The sequence below is a fragment of the Cannabis sativa genome, chromosome 7 (genome assembly GCF_029168945.1).
Source record: "Cannabis sativa cultivar Pink pepper isolate KNU-18-1 chromosome 7, ASM2916894v1, whole genome shotgun sequence".
Lineage (NCBI taxonomy): Eukaryota > Viridiplantae > Streptophyta > Magnoliopsida > Rosales > Cannabaceae > Cannabis > Cannabis sativa.
Window position 1 is genome coordinate 25,306,528 of NC_083607.1, and position 21,157 is coordinate 25,327,684.

The 21,157-nt window shown below is 35.7% G+C and overlaps 1 protein-coding gene across 1 annotated transcript in view; it reads left to right on the plus strand.

Moving 5' to 3' along the window:
* The window catches only part of LOC115697494 (nudix hydrolase 15, mitochondrial), a 52,477-nt gene that overhangs the window by 30,275 nt on the left and 1,045 nt on the right, over positions 1 to 21,157 (plus strand). The window lies entirely within an intron of this gene.

The following is a 21,157-nucleotide window of genomic DNA, read 5'->3' on the forward strand; positions in this document are numbered from 1 at the left end:
AGGTTGCATATACTTTACGGTACAAATTCTCTTTACAAAGCCTAAGTGTACATTTTTGGACTATTGGTAATACTTCCGGAGATGATCGGCGTTCCAGGCCTTGGCACAATGGTTCCGTCCAATCTTTTTAGCTTATAGATTCCGGAGCCGATCTCATCCTCAATTTCATATGGCCCTTCCCAATTTGGCCCAAGTACCCCCACTCCGGGTTCTTGAGTGGCTGGAAAGACTCTTCTTAAGACCATATCACCAATAGTGAATTTTCTACTTTTAACCTTAGAGTTAAAGTACTTAGTCACCTTCTTTTGATAAGCTGCCATTCGTATTTGAGACTCATCCCGGAGTTCTTCAATTTGATCCAACGGTTCTTGTAATAAAGCCTTGTTTGTTGTTGGATCGTAAGTTGTTCTCCTGTGGGACGAGAATAACGTTTCCACCGGGACCATTGCTTCACAACCGTATGCCATTGAAAATGGCGAGTGGCCGATCGCGGTTCTTGGGGTCGTCCGGTAGGCCCATAACACTCTTGGCAATTCTTCGGGCCAATTATTTTTGCAGGCCAGCAGCTTTTTCTTTAGGGTGACCTTTAGGATTTTGTTGACCGCTTCTGCTTGTCCGTTTGTTTGCGGCCTTGCCACTGCAGAGAAGCTTTTAACGACTCTGTGTTGGTTGCAGAAGTCGGTGAACTCTTCGCAGTCAAACTGCTTTCCATTGTCAGAGACTATTTTGTGAGGCAGGCCGTATCGACACACTATGTTTTTGATAACAAAGTCTAGTGCTTTTTTAGCAGTTATAGTCTTCATTGGCTCAGCCTCCGTCCACTTGGTGAAGTAGTCTACTGCTACTATCGCATACTTTACTCCTCCCTTTCTTGTTGGCAGGGACCCAATAAGATCTATTCCCCAGACCGCAAAGGGCCAGGGACTAGTCATCAGGGTAATCTCATTAGGAGGAGCTCTTGGTATGTTCGCGAACCTTTGGCACGAATCACCTTTCTGGACGTATTCTATGCAATCTTTTTTCATTGTTGGCCAGAAGTACCCTTGTCTCAGTATTTTCTTTGAGAGACTTGGGCCTCCTGTATGATCTCCACAGAACCCCTCATGGACCTCTAGCATAATTTGCTTAGCTTTAGGGTCTGATACACACCTTAAATAAGGCATGCTGAGTCCTCTTCGACAGAGAATTTTGTCCATCATCACATAACGGTGCGCTTGATATTGTATCCTTCTGGATAGTGCCTTCTCTTGGGGCAACTCGCCTTTTGTTATGTATTCGATGATGGGTACCATCCAGCTGGGCTCTTGCTCAACCGTTCCTATGACACTTTTTACTTTGATGCTTGGCTCTGCCAAGCGTTCCACAGGTACAACCCTCAGTTTCTCAACTTTGTTGTCTGAAGCTAATTTAGCCAGACAGTCCGCGTGAGCATTCTTTTCCCTAAGGATTCTTTCTACTTTATAGTCCGTGAACTCGTGGAGCAGTTCCCGGACTATCGCCACGTATGCGGCCATTTTTTCTCCGCGCGTCTGATATTCTCCCGACACCTGGTTTACTACCAGTTGCGAATCGCTGTAGACTTCTACTCTTTAAGCCCCCACGGTTTTTGTTAATCTCAGCCTTGCTATCAGGGCTTCGTATTCGGCCTCATTGTTAGAAGCTGAGAATTCGAATCGTAGGGCTGCTTGGAGTCGAAGTCCGTTCGGGGATATCATTACGACTCCCGCTCCGGATCCGTTCTCGTGGAGGCGCCATTCACAAATACCTTCCACGCCGGGACTGGTGGTGTGGGTATGTTTGCGGTAGCTTCAACTTCATTGCACTCTGTGATGAAGTCTGCTAACGCCTGCCCTTTTATGGAAATGCGTGGAATGTAGTGTAGATCAAATTGGCTTAACTCCATTGGGCATTTGAGGAGCCTTCCGGAAGCCTCTGGCTTTTGTAAGACTTGCCGGAGCGGGTGGTTGGTTAATACCTTGATTAGGTGAGCTTGGAAGTAAGATCTCAACTTTCTTGAGGCCATCAGGAGGCAAAAAACTAGTTTTTCGATCACCGGGTATCGCGTCTCTGCTCCTATCATGCGCTTGCTTACATAGTACACGGGATGTTGAGTTTTTTCCTCTTCCCGTACTAGGGTCGCGCTAACCGCATTCTCAGAGACAGCGAAGTATAAGAACAAGTCCTCTCCGAGAACGGGCTTCGATATGATTGGTGGCTTAGCCATGTGCTCTTTCAAGATGTTGAAGAAGGGAATGCATTTGTCTGTGCACCGGGAGATAAAGCGGCTCAGGGCAGCAACCTTTCCGGTTAGACTCTGGACATCTTTGTGTTTCTTGGGGGAAGGCATGCTCAGGAGAGCTTGAATTTTTTCTGGATTTGCCTCAATTCCCCGCTGACTGACAATGAAGCCCAGAAACTTCTCCGACTTAACCCTGAAAGTGTACTTTTTCGGGTTGAGTTTCATTCCGTATCTCCATACCACTTCGAAGCATTCTTCTAGGTCGTTCGCGTGGATATCGCACGCCTTTTATTTGAACAGCATGTCGTCCACGTATACCTCCATATTTCGCCCCAGAAGGCCCTTGAACATCTGGTTCACCATCTTTTGGTAAGTTGCACTAGCATTCTTCAGTCCAAAAGGCATGACCAGGTAGCAGTATACCCCTTTATCGGTCCTAAAGCTAGTGCACTCCTGATCCGCGATGTGCGTCTTGATCTAGTTGTAACCGGCGTATGCGTCCATGAAAGACAATAGCTTGAATCCGGAGGTGCATCCACAATCTGGTCGATTCTTGGTAAGGGGAAACAATCTTTTGGGCAGGCTTTGTTTAGATCGGTAAAGTCTATACAAACTCGCCATGTCCCGTTGGGCTTCGGCACCAGTACCAGATTGGCTAGCCATTCTGGGTAATACACATCCCGAATCATGCCACTGGTTAGCAATTTGTCCAACTTCTAAGGCTTCACCCTTCACTGAGTCGAGGGGGCGTCGTTTCTGTTGAACCGGTAACATGTCCGGATTGACATTAAGGATGTGGGTTATGACGTGGGGGCTTATGTCGGTCATGTCTTCTTGACACCACGCAAAAACATCCATGCCCCCCTTAGTGTCTTTATTATTTTCTCTCTTTCCTCCGTCTCTAGGCTCTTTCCTAGCCGGAGGACTTTGGTGGAGTCGAGGTTGCACATTGACACTTCCTCCACGTCCTCCATGGGTTCTACAATTTTTTCGGATCCCACACGGGGATCCAAGTCATCTTCTTCCGCCATTTCTGGCTCAATAATTTCTCGGACCATTAGGACGGGTAGGTGGGCAGCAACGTTGTAACACTGCCTGGCCTCCCCTTGGTTGTTGGAAGTTATTTTACCAGGAACTTAGATCTACTCACAAGTATGTTGATTTAACAACCTAAATATGAACTTCTAAAACGATGAAAAATTAAACACATAAAAGTATCAGAAATCTTACATTAGGTGCAGCGGAATATATGTCTCCTCCCACTCAGATCTCTAACCCTTGATTCCTTTCTGTAGCAGAGTATAATCAAGATCTGAGCCCGATAGTCCTTCTTTGTTGTTTCTGAATTCTACACAGCCTTCCTCACTATGATGAAGGTATTACTTGATGTGTGTGGGCACTACTCTAACACTTATAGATTTTGAAACAGTGAAGGAATAGAGTGAGAGAGGGTGGCGGCTCAGAGAGAATTTTGAGAGAGAAAATTCTGTCAGAATAATGTTGTGAAATGTTTTATGAAAACTGAAGCCTTTGCCTTCTATTTATAGAAGACCACCCACGGCTATGATTGAATTAATTGACATTTAAAATTGACAAAATCAAAGAGAAAAGGAAGCTTAAGTGGCCGGCCTAGGCATTATGGAAACAAGGCTTGTCACTTTTCTAACTTTCCTTTTCCTACATTGATAGTTTCCTGTTTTGTCAAAAACTGCCAATTCCTTTGTTCAACCACATAAATGTCAAATCTAATTATTTAATAATTAAAATTAATTATCAAATAATATATTGTCATTTATTTTATTAATAATAAAACTAATTAAAGTTTCTTAATTAATAAATATGCCCTTCAAAATCTCTATTTACTGTTTTGCCCTTAATAAGTGATAAATTCTCAAATAGACACAGTCTATCTTGAGAATTTTAATTGATTAATTAAAATCAATTAAATGAGTCTTACAAGTAATATTATCTCAACTAGTGGGGGGACCATGGGTCTATATATCTGAGCTTCCAATAAGCAGATCTAGAATTTACCACTTAAATTCAGTGACTTATTAATTCTTCGTTGAACCCACACATAGAACTCAGAATTGCACTCTCAGTATATAGAATGCTCTATATGTTCCACCATATAGACACATCATTAGTTATCCATTGTTATAATCCTAATGTGATCAATGATCCTCTATATGGATGATTTACACTGTAAAGGGACTAAATTACCGTAACACCCTACAATGTATTTTATCCTTAAAACACTTAACCCTGTATAAATGATATTTCAACTAAGTGAAATGAGTACACAATCATTTATCTCATTTGATTAAGCTCGAAGGAAATCACCCTTTGCTTACTATTCGCCAGATAGAAGCTATAGATTCCATACTTATGTTAGCGTTCCCACTCAATCGTACTACCGTGTTCCCAAAATGTATGTATTGCCCTGACAAAAAATTAGGCTTAACTAACAAATCAAAGAACACGAATAACACTCTCGAAATTGAGCCTAACCATATCAGGATTTCGATCATGTGATCTAGGATCAACTTATGATATTGAATTGAATAGATATTTACGGTAAGTTTCAAAAACCTATTTCAAAGTTCAATATCGGTCCATTCCAATGCATACTCCATGCATCCAACCTGAGCTTTACTTTAACCTATGTTCTGGAAAGAACATAACATTTCTCCAAATGCAAGTAAACTCTGTTGTAGATTGTCATATCAGTAAAACCCAGTGTTCTGATAAATCTAGGAATACTTTATTCACATAGTCATGTTTACTTTCCACTGTGTTGACAACACAATAAACATGATCAAGTATGTGAAAAGGGGTTTGGATGAATTTATAAATCAAATAGACAAACAATTGATTAATTGAACCAAAATATACACAAATGAATGAAAAATACTTCTGTTACTTTATTGATATGGAATAATCTGGATTACATTGAAATAGAGTTTTATTTAGCGCATAAAACCCAACAAACTCCCACTTGCACTAATATAAAACAAATCAGTATATTTCAATTAATCCTAAATTCTGACGGTGCTTTTCGAATGAAGTTACTGCCAAGACTTTGGTGAATGGATCAGCTAAGTTATCCTGCGTGTCCACTTTCTCCACCAGTACATCCCCTCTTGCCATATATTCTCTGATAATATGATACTTTCTTTCTATATGCTTACTTCTCTTGTGGCTCCGAGGTTCCTTACTGTTGGCTATAGCTCCATTGTTATCACAAAGCAGGACTAGAGGCTTTTCCATTCCAGGAACTACACCAAGACTGGTGAAGAACTTCCTAAGCCAGACAACCTCTTCAATCGCTTCGCAAGCCTATGTATTCTGCCTCCATGGTAGAATCTGAAATCGCAGTTTGTTTAGCACTTCTCCAAACCACTGCTCCACCCCCAAGAGTAAACACCATCCCAGATGTAGATTTCTTGTCTTCAAGACATCCCTCGAAATCTGAGTCTGTATAGCCTAAGGGATTTAAAGCACCACCCTTGTAGACTAATACATAATCTCTTGTACTCTTTAAGTATTTCAAAATATACTTAACAACATTCCAATGTACCCGTCCTGGATTTGACTGATACCTGCTCACGATTCCAACTGCATAGCAGATGTCAGGTCTAGTGCATAACATAGCATACATTAGACTTCCAACTGCAGAAGCATAAGGAATTTTTGCCATGTCTTCTATCTCTTGAGGATCAGTAGGACACTGTTCCTTAGATAGACGGATACCATGTCTAGAGGGCATATTTGCCCCATTGGTATTAGTCATGGAAAATCTCTCTAGAACTTCGTCAATGTAAGTTGTTTGAGAGAGAGCAAGGGATCTGTTCTTCCGGTTTCTGATAATCTGAATACCGAGAACATAGGAGGCCTCACCCAAGTCTTTCATGTCGAATTGAGTCTCAAGCCACTCCTTGATGTGAGTCATTTTCTTGACATTGTTGCCAATGATCAAAATGTCATCAACATAAAGGACCAGGAATACTACTACTTGGTTTTCCTTGAGTTGGTAAACACAAGGTTCATCTTCATTCTGATGAAAGTCGTAGGTTTTAATGATCTCATCAAACCTTTTATTCCATGAGCGAAGCTTGCTTAAGTCCATATATGGACCTGTTTAATTTGCAAACTTTATTCTCTTGCCCAGGAAGAACATAACCTTCTGGTTGCTCCATATAGATGGTTTCTTCAAGAACCCATTAAGAAAGGCTGTCTTGACATCCATTTGCCAAATTTCATAATCTAAAGCGGCAGCTATGGAGAGAAGAATTCGGATGGATTTGAGCATGGCAACCGGACTAAAAGGTTCCTCATAGTCCACACCTTCTCTTTGGGTATAACCCTTGGCAACCAGTCTAGCTTTGAAAGTTTTGACTTCACCTCCAACACCTCTTTTCTTCTTGTAGACCCATTTACATCCAATTGGACGATAATCACCAGGTGGTTCTACATATTCCAAGACTTTGTTCTTTTTCATGGAATCCATTTCTGAATCCATGCCGGCTGACCATCGCTTCCGTTGCGGACTTGCCATTGCCTGTTTATAGGTTAATGGGTCGTCATCAATACCGTCACCAACGACCATATTGATTTCACCATCCAAGCCATAACGAGATGGTAGTAGTTTTCTCAATTGCTACAACTGAGGGAGTGGGATGTTCCTCTTCTTGAGTAGAAGAGGATGGTACATTTGAAGGAACAGTATCTGTGAGCATTTCCTCTAATACAATTTCACTTTTCGGTTTGTTGTCTTTCATATAGTTATCTTCAAGGAAAGTAGCATTTATAGAAACAAACACTTTGTTATCCTTGTGACTATAAAATAGTCCACCCCTAGTCTCTTTAGAATTTCCGACAAACATGCAAACTTCAGTTCGCGATTCCAGTTTGCCTTCTTTCTTTCTCAAGACGTGAGCAGGGCACCCCCAAATCCTATAATGGCGTAAACTAGGTGTACGACCATTCCATAGTTCGACGGGTGTCTTAGGGACTGCTTTAGATGGTACAACATTTAAAATGTCGTTTGCCATTTGAATAGCATATCCCCAGAAGGACGTAGACAGAGTTGAATAACTCAGCATAGACCTAACCATTTCCAAGAGAGTGCGATTTCTTCTTTCTGCAACTCCATTCTGCCGTGGAGTGCTTGGGGCAGTATATTGGGATTCAATTCCAAGTTCAGTTAAATGATCTTTGAACTGCATATCCATATATTCTCCACCCCTATCAGTTCGCAAGATCTTTAATGTTTTACCTAATTGGTTTTGAGCCAAAGCATGAAATTCCTGAATCTTTTCAAACGTTTCAGATTTCTTTTGCATTAGGTAAAGAAAACTGTATCTAGAGAAATCGTCAATGAAAGTGACGAAATACTCATAACCTCCTCTAGCTTTTACATTCAGCGGTCTGCAAACATCTGAATGCACTAACCCTAGGGGTTGTTTGGCACGCTCTCCCTTCGCAGAGAAGGAACGTTTGGTCATTTTTCCTTCTAGGCAAGACTCGCAAACTGGCAGTTCTCCTAAGACGACATTTTTCAATGGACCGTCTTTGGTTAGCCTATTGAGTGTATCAAAGCGTATATGACCTAAACGTAAATGCCATAGATAAGTTTGATCATCATTATCAATCTCTTTTCTCTTAAGGCTTCTAGGTTTAGCTACATTGAAAAGTTCAGTATTTAGTGAGATTTGAGTATCAGGTCTTAAAACATAAAGCCCTTGTTCCATGTTTGCAACACATATATGAAATCCATTACAAGAAATTGAACAATTTGAACTCGAAAAATTCAATATATAAAATTGTGTCTGTAAACATGAAACACTAATCAAGTTTCTACTAAAATTTGGAATATATAAAACATTCTCTAAAAGTAAAAACTTCTTAGAATTAAACTTGATTCGGGCTGTTCCTCTTGCTTTAACTGATACCAACTCGCCATTTCCAACTTTTAGCTTTAACTCATCTGGGTGAAGATTCTCCCAAGTTTCAAGCAGCTGCAATGAAGAATATACATGGTTAGTAGATCCAGAATCAACAATCCAGGTGGATTTGTCGTTCTCTAAAACACATGATTCAAAGACAAAAGTATCACCTTCGTTTGAATTGTCTAGAAGCCTGGGACATTGTTCTTCTTTATGTCCCTTTCCATTACAATTCGCACATAGAACATGATGTTTGATAATTGTACTTGAAGAAGCAACTTTGTTAGAGCCTTCATGTTTAATCTTCTTACTCTGATTAAAGTTTGCAATACCAGGAGGTCCCATTGCAATCAGATTCCGCTCATGGGCCCTCAACTTAGTCTCGAGTTTGTCCATGTCGGAGAAGTGAGGATTGTTCAATAAGTAATATAGAACAAAACTATCATACTCCTGAGGAAGACTATTAAGTATGAGTCTTACCCATTGTTCCCTTGATAAATCAATTCCTAGTAGATTTGCCTTTTGGAATTTCAGATTCATCAACAATAAGTGCGAGTTAATGCAACTACCAGGATGCATTTTCACACTATTGAGTTCTTTTGCAAAGATACTAACTAGGAGTGGATCGGGATGAGGGTTATTCATATTGGCACTACAACATATCAATAAACAGAAGTAAGGTTTTGGTTCTATAAATTCATACACAGGTTCAGAAAACAAATAATCACATATGTTATAAAAATACTAAATCTAACATAGTTTATTTTCCAAGGTTTCCAACGAATTGATACAGTGTCCCGTTTAGGCGAGAGTCAAAGCATCATCCATTGAATAAAGTTGTCAATTCATCTAAAATGTCAAACATTCTAGCAACCTTTTATTCGATCAAGATTGGAATTCAGCGTTGTCCCGTTTAGGCGAGAATCAAGGCAATTCTATCTTATGAGCTTCTACCATTGTTTCGCACTCTTGTAAGTCTTACACAGTCTCCACCATTAGGGCGGTCATAAACCATATAAAAAACTTATAAGAATACTTATCTTTCGAGATTAAACGGCGCTAACTTGCTAATGAACGTTCATCCATTAGGGAGGATTACTCACTAAAACAATAGCTATGTAAAACCAACAATGGAGATCGAATTTCTCTTGATTAAAGCTCATTATTTAAAAAAAAAATATGTATTTTGTTTAATCATTTATATTCCATATCTCAATAATGAAATATTACAAATTAAAGTAAAAACTTTAATTAAATTTCAAAAATGGAATAATTTTGAAAAATATCTTATTTAAGTTGTTTAGAAAAATCTAAATACCCAACTTAAATATTCTTCAATCAATGACTTAATTAAATATTACCAATTAAGTAGTAACCACTTAATTTAGAAGATATTCCATTTTAAGTTCCCATATTTATAAAATATCAACTTAAAAAATATCTAAAGAATCTTAATAACCAATTCCTAAAATTACTCAACTTAATTTATAATAGGAAATTCAAAAATATTCAAATCTAAGTTGATTTGATAGATTTAACTAAATCTCAACTTAAATAGGAATATTTAATGAAATTATAAAATTAAGATTCAGAAAGAATTTATATGGTTATAATTCCATATTTAATTAAACACAAGAAAAATACATATAGTTTTCCAAAATATAATTATTCAAACTATGTTTTTCTTAAATTAATTTCAAGGAAGAATGAAATTAATTATGTTGCTAATCAATTTTTATTAGGTCAAACTAATATAATTAACCTAGCACAGTTATCCAAATCAGGCAAATGGGCCTTCACAATTGGGGTTGTTCATGTGAGGGGGGGCTGGGTCCAGTATGTCGTACCCACTTCTAAGGCTCCCAACTCTCACACAAGGCCCAAAAGAAAGGAATTTAACCTTAAAATGAACAACTATTATTAATTGAATAAGCTCACTACTAAATGAGCCTAAATAAAATCTATCAGTTATGATATTTTATTTAGCAACAACAACCTATATGTATCTATAACAGAAATTAAACATATAGGCTCACACAGGCATACACATTTGGATGGATCCTATTATGTTACTAGGTCATACACAGATGAAAGAAGTTTGTAAAAATTACCTGTTACAAATTATTTACTTGATCTATCATCAATTGAACCATTGGTTAAAATTAGATCATTGGATCTATCATCAAGTTAACCAAGGCAATTTAGATCAAGCAATAATAGGTTTTAGAAAACTTACAAACAATCTAAAACACATACTCCTGCAACAATGTTAAATTTGGATAGTTGGATGTAGGATTTATTTAATTTTATACATATATTTCGAAAAATAAAATTTAAAATTAAACCTACCATTTTGAAAAATTAGGTTTTGGGTAACCTAAATGTCATTTCAAAATTAAATTGCTAACTTTCCTTTTAAATTTCATGTTATTTAATAAATTAAATAATAAAATAGAAAATGGTAAATACATACCTTTTTCTTGTTTTACAATTTAATTTAAGTAAAAATAACAAAATTTAAAAGTTAACAAAAATACCTTATTTCCTCTTTTAAAATATCATGATTATTTTGATCTTATTCTAATTAAGGTCAAGTTACCAAAAAAAATTAATATCTGACCTTAAAAAAAATGAAATAATCAAATTTTAAAGGAAATAAAAAAAGAGGTAAGCAAAACTTGATTTTTCCTATTTTCAAAATCAAATTACACTAATATCTAAAATTAATTTTAAAAAATAAAATTAATTTATTTCTGATAATTAGATTTGAAATTTGAAAAACAAAAATCAACATACAAAACTACACAAAAAATCGGTTTTAATTCCATGAAATAGCATGAAAAATCGAAAAAATTGAAAAAATGGATGAACTGTACGGATGGCATGCCATGCATGCTCATCCGCGCGCGTCTCTGGGGTGCACGCCGAGGAATCACGGCGCAGGAAGGCTGCTTGCAGCCATTCCGCGCGCGTGATGAGGGTGCTCATCACCCCGATTTTTTCCAATTTTCAAAAATTCATAACTAATTCAAATTAAATCGAAATCGAGTTCTGTAAAAAGGTAAATTGCTTAGAATTTTCCAAACTATCCAACAAAAATAATTACAGAGACAGAAAAGTAACTATTTTTCACAGAATTCACAAACAACAATCAAACATCAATATGACACACAAAGCAACATGATACCATCCAAAACACAAGCAAATCGTTTTAAGTCCAAATTTCTTGCAAGCAAATCAATTACCATGGATCTGGTAGCAGTTGTTGGAAGTTATTCTACAAGAAACTTAGATCTACTCACAAGTATGTTGATTTAACAACCTAAATATGAACTTCTAAAACGATAGAAAATTAAACACATAAAAGTATCAGAAATCTTACATTGGGTGCAGCGGAATATATGTCTCCTCCCACTCAGATCTCTAACCCTTGATTCCTTTCTGTAGCAGAGTATAATCAAGATCTGAGCCCGATAGTCCTTCTTTATTGTTTCTGAATTCTACACAGCCTTCCTCACTATGATTAAGGTATTACTTGATGTGTGTGGGCACTACTCTAACACTTATAGATTTCGAAACAGTGAAGGAATAGAGTGAGAGAGTGGCGGCTCAGAGAGAATTTTGAGAGAGAAAATTCTGTCAGAATAATGTTGTGAAATGTGTTATGAAAACTGAAGCCTTTGCCTTCTATTTATAGAAGACCACACAGGGCTATGATTGAATTAATCGACATTTAAAATTGAAAACATCAAAGAGAAAAGGAAGCTTAAGTGGCCGGCCTAGGCATTGTGGAAACAAGGCTTGCCACTTTTCCAACTTTCCTTTTTCTACATTGATAGTTTCCTGTTTTGTCAAAAACTGCCAATTCCTTTGTTCAACCACATAAATGTCAAATCTAATTATTTAATAATTAAAATTAATTATCAAATAATATATTGTCATTTATTTTATTAATAATAAAACTAATTAAAGTTTCCTAATTAATAAATATGCCCTTCAAAATCTCTCTTTACTGTTTTGCCCTTAATAAGTGATAAATTCTCAAATAGACACAGTCTATCTTGAGAATTTTAATTGATTAATTAAAATCAATTAAATGAGTCTTACAAGTAATATTATCTCAACTAGTGGGGGACCATGGGTCTATATATCCGAGCTTCCAATAAGCAGATCTAGAATTTACCACTTAAATTCACTGACTTATTAATTCTTCGTTGAATCCACACATAGAACTCAGAATTGCACTCTTAGTATATAGAATGCTCTATATGTTCCACCATATAGACACATCATTAGTTATCCATTGTTATAATACTAATGTGATCAATGATCCTCTATATGGATGATTTACACTGTAAAGGGACTAAATTACCGTAACACCCTACAATGTATTTTATCCTTAAAACACTTAACCCTGTATAAATGATATTTCAACTAAGTGAAATGAGTACTCAATCATTTATCTCGTTTGGTTAAGCTCGAAGGAAATCACCCTTTGCTTACTATTCGCCAGATAGAAGCTATAGATTCCATATTTATGTTAGCGCTCCCACTCAATCCTACTACCGTGTTCCCAAAATGTATGTATTGCCCTGACCAAAAATTAGGCTTAACTAACAAATCAAAGAACACGAATAACACTCTCGAGATTGAGCCTAACCATATCAGGATTTTGATCATGTGATCTAGGATCAACTTATGATATTGAATTCAAAAGATATTTACGGTAAGTTTCAAAAATCTATTTCAAAGTTCAATATCGGTCCATTCCAATGCATACTCCATGCATCCAACCTGAGCTTTACTTTAACCTATGTTTTGAAAAGAACATAACATTTCTCCAAATGCAAGTAAACTCTGTTGTAGATTGTCATATCAGTAAAACCCAGTGTTCTGATAAATCTAGGAATACTTTATTCACATAGTCATGTTTACTTTCCACTGTGTTGACAACACAATAAACATGATCAAGTATGTGAAAAGGGGTTTGGATGAATTTATAAATCAAATAGACAAACAATTGATTAATTGAACCAAAACATACACAAATGAATGAAAAATACTTCTGTTACTTTATTGATATTGAATAATCTGGATTACATTGAAATAGAGTTTTATTTAGGGCATAAAACCCAACATTGGTTCCCCCTCACGGTTCCTATTCCAGCCTATTGAGTAGGGAATTTTAAGCACAAGTGCCTAATTGACGTGACTGCACCAAAGTCCACCAGGGCCGGTCGGTCGAGGATTGCATTATAAGCTGTTGGGCAGTCCACCACCACAAATGTGCAATATTTGAAAGTGCTTTGGGGTGTGTCTGGGCACAAGGTGACTGGGACCCTCACTTTTCCCATTGGGATAAGTGTTGTTCCATTAAACCCTGTGAGCTGGGAATCGCTTGGTGAAAGATCTCGGTTCATCAGGCCTATTGCTGTGAAGGCTTCTTTGAATAGTAGATACACAGAACTCCCGTTGTCGATTAGGACTCTAGCCACAATCTTATTGGCTATGGGAGTCTCTATGACCAGGGGGTCATGATGAGGAAAACGCACTGTCTTAGCGTCCTCTTCTATGAATGTAATGGGCTGGTCCATTAGCCGGGGCCTTTGAGCTGGGAGTTGAGTGACCTCCCAAACCTCACTGTGCTTCACGACCCCTGCATAACGTTTTCGCTCCTTCCGGGTAGTTCCCCCGATGTGAGGGCCTCCTGAGATCATGGCTACTCTCCCGTTGGGTCTTGGCGGTAGGCCAGGAATATGCTGTGCATCTCCAGGGGGAGCAACTGGGGCCAATGCTCCGGCTACACCCCCTGGTGCTCCTTGAGGCAAAGCTCCTGCTGCCTGAACTGGATTGAGGTGAGGCAACCGGTTCTTGATCCATTCGTAGAGATGTCCCAATCGAATCAAGTTTTCGATCTCGTCTTTGAGGTTTTTGCATTCATTGGTGTTGTGCCCAATGTCGTTGTGGTACTCGCATCTTTTATTGAGATCCTTCCGAGAGCTATCCTTGTATAGGGGAGGCGGTCTCCGATAAGGCGTATTTTGCCTGGTAGCAAAATACACACGCTCTTGTGAGTCCGTTAGCTCCGTGTACTGCGTGTACTGGGGAGTGTACCCCCTCTTCTGCCGCTTGTCCTCCGTCCGGTTGCTACCTTTTGAGGACCTTTTGCTCCGAGAGCCTTGAGAAGGACCGGCTAAGCTTGTGGCCAGAGTGGAGTGCGACGGGGCTTGTCCATTCATCCCTGAGGGATTTCCAAAGTGAGACGATACAGGGGCCAAGGCCTGGCCTTGACTATATCCGGGAGTAGCAGAAAATTGTATGCCGCTCATGGGTGGAGTGATTGTTGGTAAGGTTCCTGGGAGCTGAGCTCCGGGTACATATCGTGCTATCCCGGTAGGATAGTATCCCCCATAGGCCACTCTTTGGGCCTCTTCTAGGTTGATATATTTTTGGACTCTCTTCTGGAAATCTTGAAGGTTGGAAGCTCCTTCTTGTTGTAACTCGTTCCAGAATGGAGTCCCTGTACGGATGCCCGCTTGAAGAAGAGCGAGTTGTTGTTCGTCATCGACTTTCTTGGTTTTTGAGGCTTCTTCCTTGAACCTCTTTATGAAATTCTTCAATGTCTCCGTGGGCAGCTTCTTGATGTTAGTCAAGGCGCTGACCTCCAGATTAACTTTCCTTGCGGCGACAAACTGTCTCCGGAAGCTGGTTTGCAACTTATTCCAGCAATCCACGGATCCTGGTTCCAATTTCTTGAACCACTCTTCCGCGGACCCGCTTAGAGTAAGTGGGAAGCACAAACATTTGGCGTCGTTGTTGACTCTCATGACAGTCATGACTCGGTTGAATTGTGACATGTGATCGCTAGGGTCCGAGTTCCTGGTATAAGCTGCCATTTCGGGCATCTTAAAGTTTTTGGGGAGCTCTGCTTCCAGGATGTGCTAGGCACATGGCTCCCGGTCTTCACAGTCAGAGTCAGAGTCATCGCTTTTTTGTCTTCGGGAGACTCGGGCAATGTCTTTTCGGAGTATGGCAAGCTCAGCCATGATTCCTTCGTTTAACGTTCCCGTAGAGACTGCGGGCCTGTATTTCTTTTGGTCCAGGTGATCCCGGAGGTCACCGTGTTTCACGTTAATCTGATGTCTCAGATCTATGGAAGGACATTTTGGCCCCTTCTTCCTCTCCCTCCGGGTTCTTGGTGTACGGAAACGCTATTTCAGTCCTCTCGATCCTGAGGGCCAAGACTCCCTTTTTGGAGTTTTCCCCTCTGCGGACCTTTCCCTTTCGGGAAATCTGAGCGGACGTTTCGCGGATCCTGCACCTTTTTCTTTTTCCCAGGAGTGGAAGTAGGGTTTTTCTTCTGGTTCCCTTCGGAGGGATACCTTATAGGGCTAGGTTCCGTAGACTTCTGCTTTTGGGTACCTGACGAGGATTCTTCTGGTTTCTCTCCAAGTCCAGCAGGGATGGCTTTATGATGCATGTGGATTCCTGCTGCCTCCATGGCTTTTTGCATGGCCAGCATCACCTCTTGCATCTTTTGGTTTTGTTCTTTTTGGGCTGGGATTTCAGCTTTGTGATCAAAAGCCTTTTGTCTCAAGAGTACCAGCTCTGTGTAGCTACCTTCGTTGTAGGCATTGTACTCATCGAAGTTCCCTTCATATTCGTCATCGTGGGTTCCTTCTCCCTCCTTAGAGCCCACATTTGCTCTTGAGGTCACGTCCTCATCGTTTGGGTCTTGAGCATCTTGAAGAGGACGAGGTTGACGTGTGTTTCGAGTCTCCACCATTGTTGTTTTGTAATGTTACTGTCTACTTTCAGACGCTTCCTTCAGCTCTCAATGAAAGCACCAAAATGTTGACCGAAGTTTTCGGCAACCAATATAATAATAGTATTTAAGAAAGCTATAAGGAATTAATGAGAGAGATTTTTACGTGGTTGGGGCATTAATGAGTCTTAGTCCACGAGTCTGTGTATTTATGAGAGTATTTATTACAGAGAATGTTCTTGGTGGTTTTCCTCTCTAGTTCTTATGAAACCCAGAATTCTCGACCCCTATCTTAATGAGTTTGGGGGGTATTTATAGTGTTTTTATGGGGTGATCCCTAGAATTGAGGTACATGTCTTTCTAAAATTTTCAGTAAAGGGACACACTCCCAATGGATACATCATAGGACATGCATGGTTTAATATCTAGGCTTTTTAGGGTTTTAATGGACGTAGTCCTTTATCCGTCCTTGATTGATGTGATTTCTCATAAAGTAGCCGTCACTAGGCTTATTAATCATAGCATAGTAGCGGCAGAAGGGGGGTTACGCCGTCAGACTTTAAGACATATGGCAGTTTCAATACGCCTTCTCTCATGCGGCATTAAATGCGAGGTGACTGTTCAGATAGGATTTGACACCTCCCGGAGGTGCTTTGTTGTAGCTTTGCTCTCCGGGAGTATGTGAAACTCACATGCTTTCTCCGGGAGGTATGTTAAATGTTGATCCCTTCTACGCGTCTCAATCCGGTTGGTCCACGTATTTTGGATAAAATCAGGGGCAACAATTGTTCATATATTGATTAATCCCATTAATAAAAAATAATTCAATATATGAACTCTATTTGATTAAAGTGATTTAATCAAATAGGGTTTATATATTGAATTATTTTTGATTAATATGGGATTAATCAATTTATGAACAATAATTTGAATTAATCTTATAATCTTAACTTTAATCAAATAGGATTTATAAAAGAAGCATAAATAATCAGATAGGGTTAGAAATACGGTAATTAAAGAAAATCTAGAACCTTATTTTTTCTTTTTGGATTTAATGGGATTTATTTTATTTTTATTTTATTATTATATAAATAAAAAGTGACCCATGAATTTCTCATAAACTATTTTATTTTTAATATAAATAAAAAGTTACCCATGAATTTTTCATAAACCAAGAATTCTGTTATATAGGCACACTTTATATAAAATAGATATGAATCTACGAAATAAAACAATCCAGTAAAAAAAATTTGAATAACACATTATATCAAACTATCCGAGTGAAATATATATATATATTGAACAGTATTAATTAACTAACCCAATACATATAAATAAACCGCATATATATGATATAAATAAAAAATTTAATTTTAAAAACCCCAAATTTCATAAATAAAATTATCAAATCTTCAATTAATTCAATAAAAGTGGCTCTCATACCACTTGTTAGGATTTATAAAACACTCATGAAATATAAATGGATTAATTACACCAAAATACGTTAACTATATTTTATTTATGGATATATGATGACTTAATTAATTTAGGTATATGCCCAATATCATTTTACTTAAATTGATATAGCGGTATACATTTAAATTGGTATGAAAACTGCTTTATTTGCTTTCTCTTCCTGTAAACTTTTATTAAGCATTTAATATTAATTTTTTTTTCTTTTTCTAAATCGTTTTCTCTCTTCTGTAAACATTCAATATCATTTCAATTGCTATTTCATTCCACTAAAAGAGTAACTTCCACATTTATATATACACTACATTAATTTATATAGTATATTCATAATTTTCTTACACTATATTCATAATTTTTTAAATATTAAAAAATAATTCTTTCTCTTTTTTATTTTTTAAGAAAAGTTTAAAAAGTTTTTTTGGTTACATCGGTAATTATTTGAGCTCAAATTTTATATCACCACATCTACTTTTTAAGAGGATTATTTTAACATATGGGAAGCATATATTTCATTACCGTTGTCCGAAAAAATAATTAAAATCAGATGTAACATTTTAGTTCCTTTACTAGAAAATTGAATTTTTAAATATCAACTAATTTCTAAAATAACTTATAAGAAACCAAATATTTAAACATGACTTCTTCTCTGCTGTATAAAATGTATTGGTGTTACTTATTTATAGTAAATTTATTTAGATACTAGAAATTTTTTTTAATATGAAATATATATATCACTACAAAAAATTGTTACTTTTAGTGACAATTTTTTAGTCACAACATAATTTTTTTGTGACTAAATGTGACTTTTAGTCACAACAAAATCTTACTTGTGACTAAAACATAGTATTTAGTTACAAGTTGTCACTAATTTAGTTTTAGTCACAACAAGTATTGTGACTAAAAATACATTTAGTCACAACAAATTGTAATTTTTGTGACTAATACGTTTGGCCACGGACCTTTTAGTCACAACATAGGAATCATGATTTATAATTAGTCACAATTTTTTTACTTTTAGTCACAAGTTTTGTTGTGACTAAAAGTAAGATTTTTTGTAGTATATTATAATATTTATTGTAGTAAACCCATAAAATTAGATGGTATACTTATTTTGTTTAAATATTATATTTTAGTTACTTCTATGTTAATAATCTATAAAATAAAGGGATTGGTTATTTTTACCTTGTTTATCATTTTTTATATCGGACAAAATATATAAACTGTTTCCCACAACTTAAAATATGCTTTAAAATTGCTAGAAAAAAATAAATAACCTCAAAGTATCCTAAATAATAAAATAACATATAATATAGCCTAAAATTAAAAAGATTAAATCATAGTTTTAAAGTTATTTGATCAAAATAAGTAACTAAATGTTTATGACAAAAAATTATCTTGAAACTTTCTTTTTTGGGAAAAAAAAGTAACTAATTGATATATTATTTACATCAAAAGCAACTAAAATGTTACTTTTTTTTAAACTTGCAAAACACCGAAATTTCTGGAAGCGAGAATTTTCAAGTTTTTTTTTAATTTTTGGTAATAATTTTGAATTTCGGTCTTGATGCTGATGTGGCACATCGGTATTTGCGCAAATAAATTTGTTGAAGGTATTTTTACAAATAAAATCAATTTAAAGTATATTAATGAAAATTTCCCTACATAAATATCATAGATATAAATATATTCTTAAAATTGCTTTAATATAGACAACCTTAAATTATAAATCTATATAGTCTTTGCTAAATTAAAAAAAAAAAAAAATGATAAAAGATGAGCAGAAGCACTAACTTGAAGCCATTGTTTGAGATTGTAGAGAAGATTTTGATCTTCCAAGAATACACTATTTTTCTAAAGTACTTTCTCTAATGAGGAAGGAGAGAATATAGAAAACCTAGTGTTTCTTGGGGACCACTACCTATTTATAAGCTCATTATATAATGAGTTTTGAGTATTTATAATTTGGCCCCTCAACAAATTATAAATTAATTTATGGTATCTACACATTATTTCCATGACAATTTAATATCCTTTTGATACCCATAACATAATTGGTCACTTAATTTTGTATCACACTTTATAATAGCATATACATTATATATGTGCCCACATAGGATTTTAATCCAACAACCTGATCCAATAAACAATTGAACTGAATCGAACTGATCAAATTATCACCCAGTTGTCATGTAATAATATTTATATGTTTTTTTAAAAAATATGTATTAATTTTATATATTTATTTACTTTATTAAAATTAAATATATTAATTAATTTTATTATGAATATGCACCTAAATATATAAGATTACATAAAAAAAAAAAATCTAAATTTATAATATCACAAATGACCTTTATAACACTAATAAATATATTTTAGAAACAATTTTTTGTTTCTAAAATATATTTATTAATTTTATATATTTGTGTTTATTACTATGAGACTAGATTTTAAATTATGTTTATATATATAATGAAATTCAGTCTATTCTAATAAAAAATTAGTTAATTAGTTAATGTATTTAATGGTTAGAACTGTTTGAAAATAATGTAGTTATTGGATTGGATTAGATTCGTTGACTCAATTAGTTCGATTGGATTTGATCGGTTGACAAAATTTAACATCTAATAAATAATTGGACTGGATCAGTTGAATCGAAAATTTATTAAATATGATTCAATTGAAAAGAAACAATTTTCATTACATTCATTTGTTTGGTTGCATTTAAAAATATTGGAATGACATTTCAATGGAATGTTCTTTCCACTATTTTGGTGAAATGACTATTCTTTTTTAGAAAGGAAGGAACGACTATTCCAATGTAACAAGAGAAAATTTTAAAGCATTATAAATTTTATTCCATTCCTATTTTCATTCTTATTACTACAATTTCATTCCTCCCAACTAAACACAAAAATTTTGATATACTTTAACAAGGTACAACCTTAAATTTAAATGTCTACCAGGCACGATAAGGAAACGTAAATGATACATCTAATACTATAAGATATAGTCTTTAACTTTTAGCAATCCTTATTTATTAATTTTTTTTAATAAGAAAATATATTTTATAGCAATCTAGAATGCTATATACAAATCCCCACCCTACAATATAGTCCTAAAGCAATCCTTTTTTTTTTAATAAGAAAATATATTTTACAGCAATCTAGAATGCTATATACAAATCCCCACCCTACACTACCAATTAGAAATTTAGAATGCTGCATAGACATTGAATAATATATAGATGATATATATTTTTATATATTAAAAGTGCCAACGGCATTTCTTAGTTTAACAGAATATACTTAAAAATAAAAAAATATTCTGTTAAATTTAACGATTAGGTTTGATCTCCCGTTAACAAATAAACCAATAATTAAACCAAAAAATTAAATAATTTTTTAAATATTAATAATCTCTTTTTAAATTAAAAAAATCATCTTAGCCACAAACTTATCTTGGGAGAATATTAATAATTTTTTTTATTTATTTTTAAAAAAGAAAAATATAGATAAAATAAAAAGAAGATAAAATGGGCTGTAATTAGTATTTACCTTATATGTTTGTGCTTATTTTTAATTTTACCACCAAGAGGAGAAAGTTGAAAAATATTAGAATATAAAAATATTATTGGTGCTTATTAGTAATTTGCAAAGAATGTGAAAGTCTATAAATATATAGTTGTGTAGATATTATTAAATATGAAATGAGATAATAAAACTTTTTTCA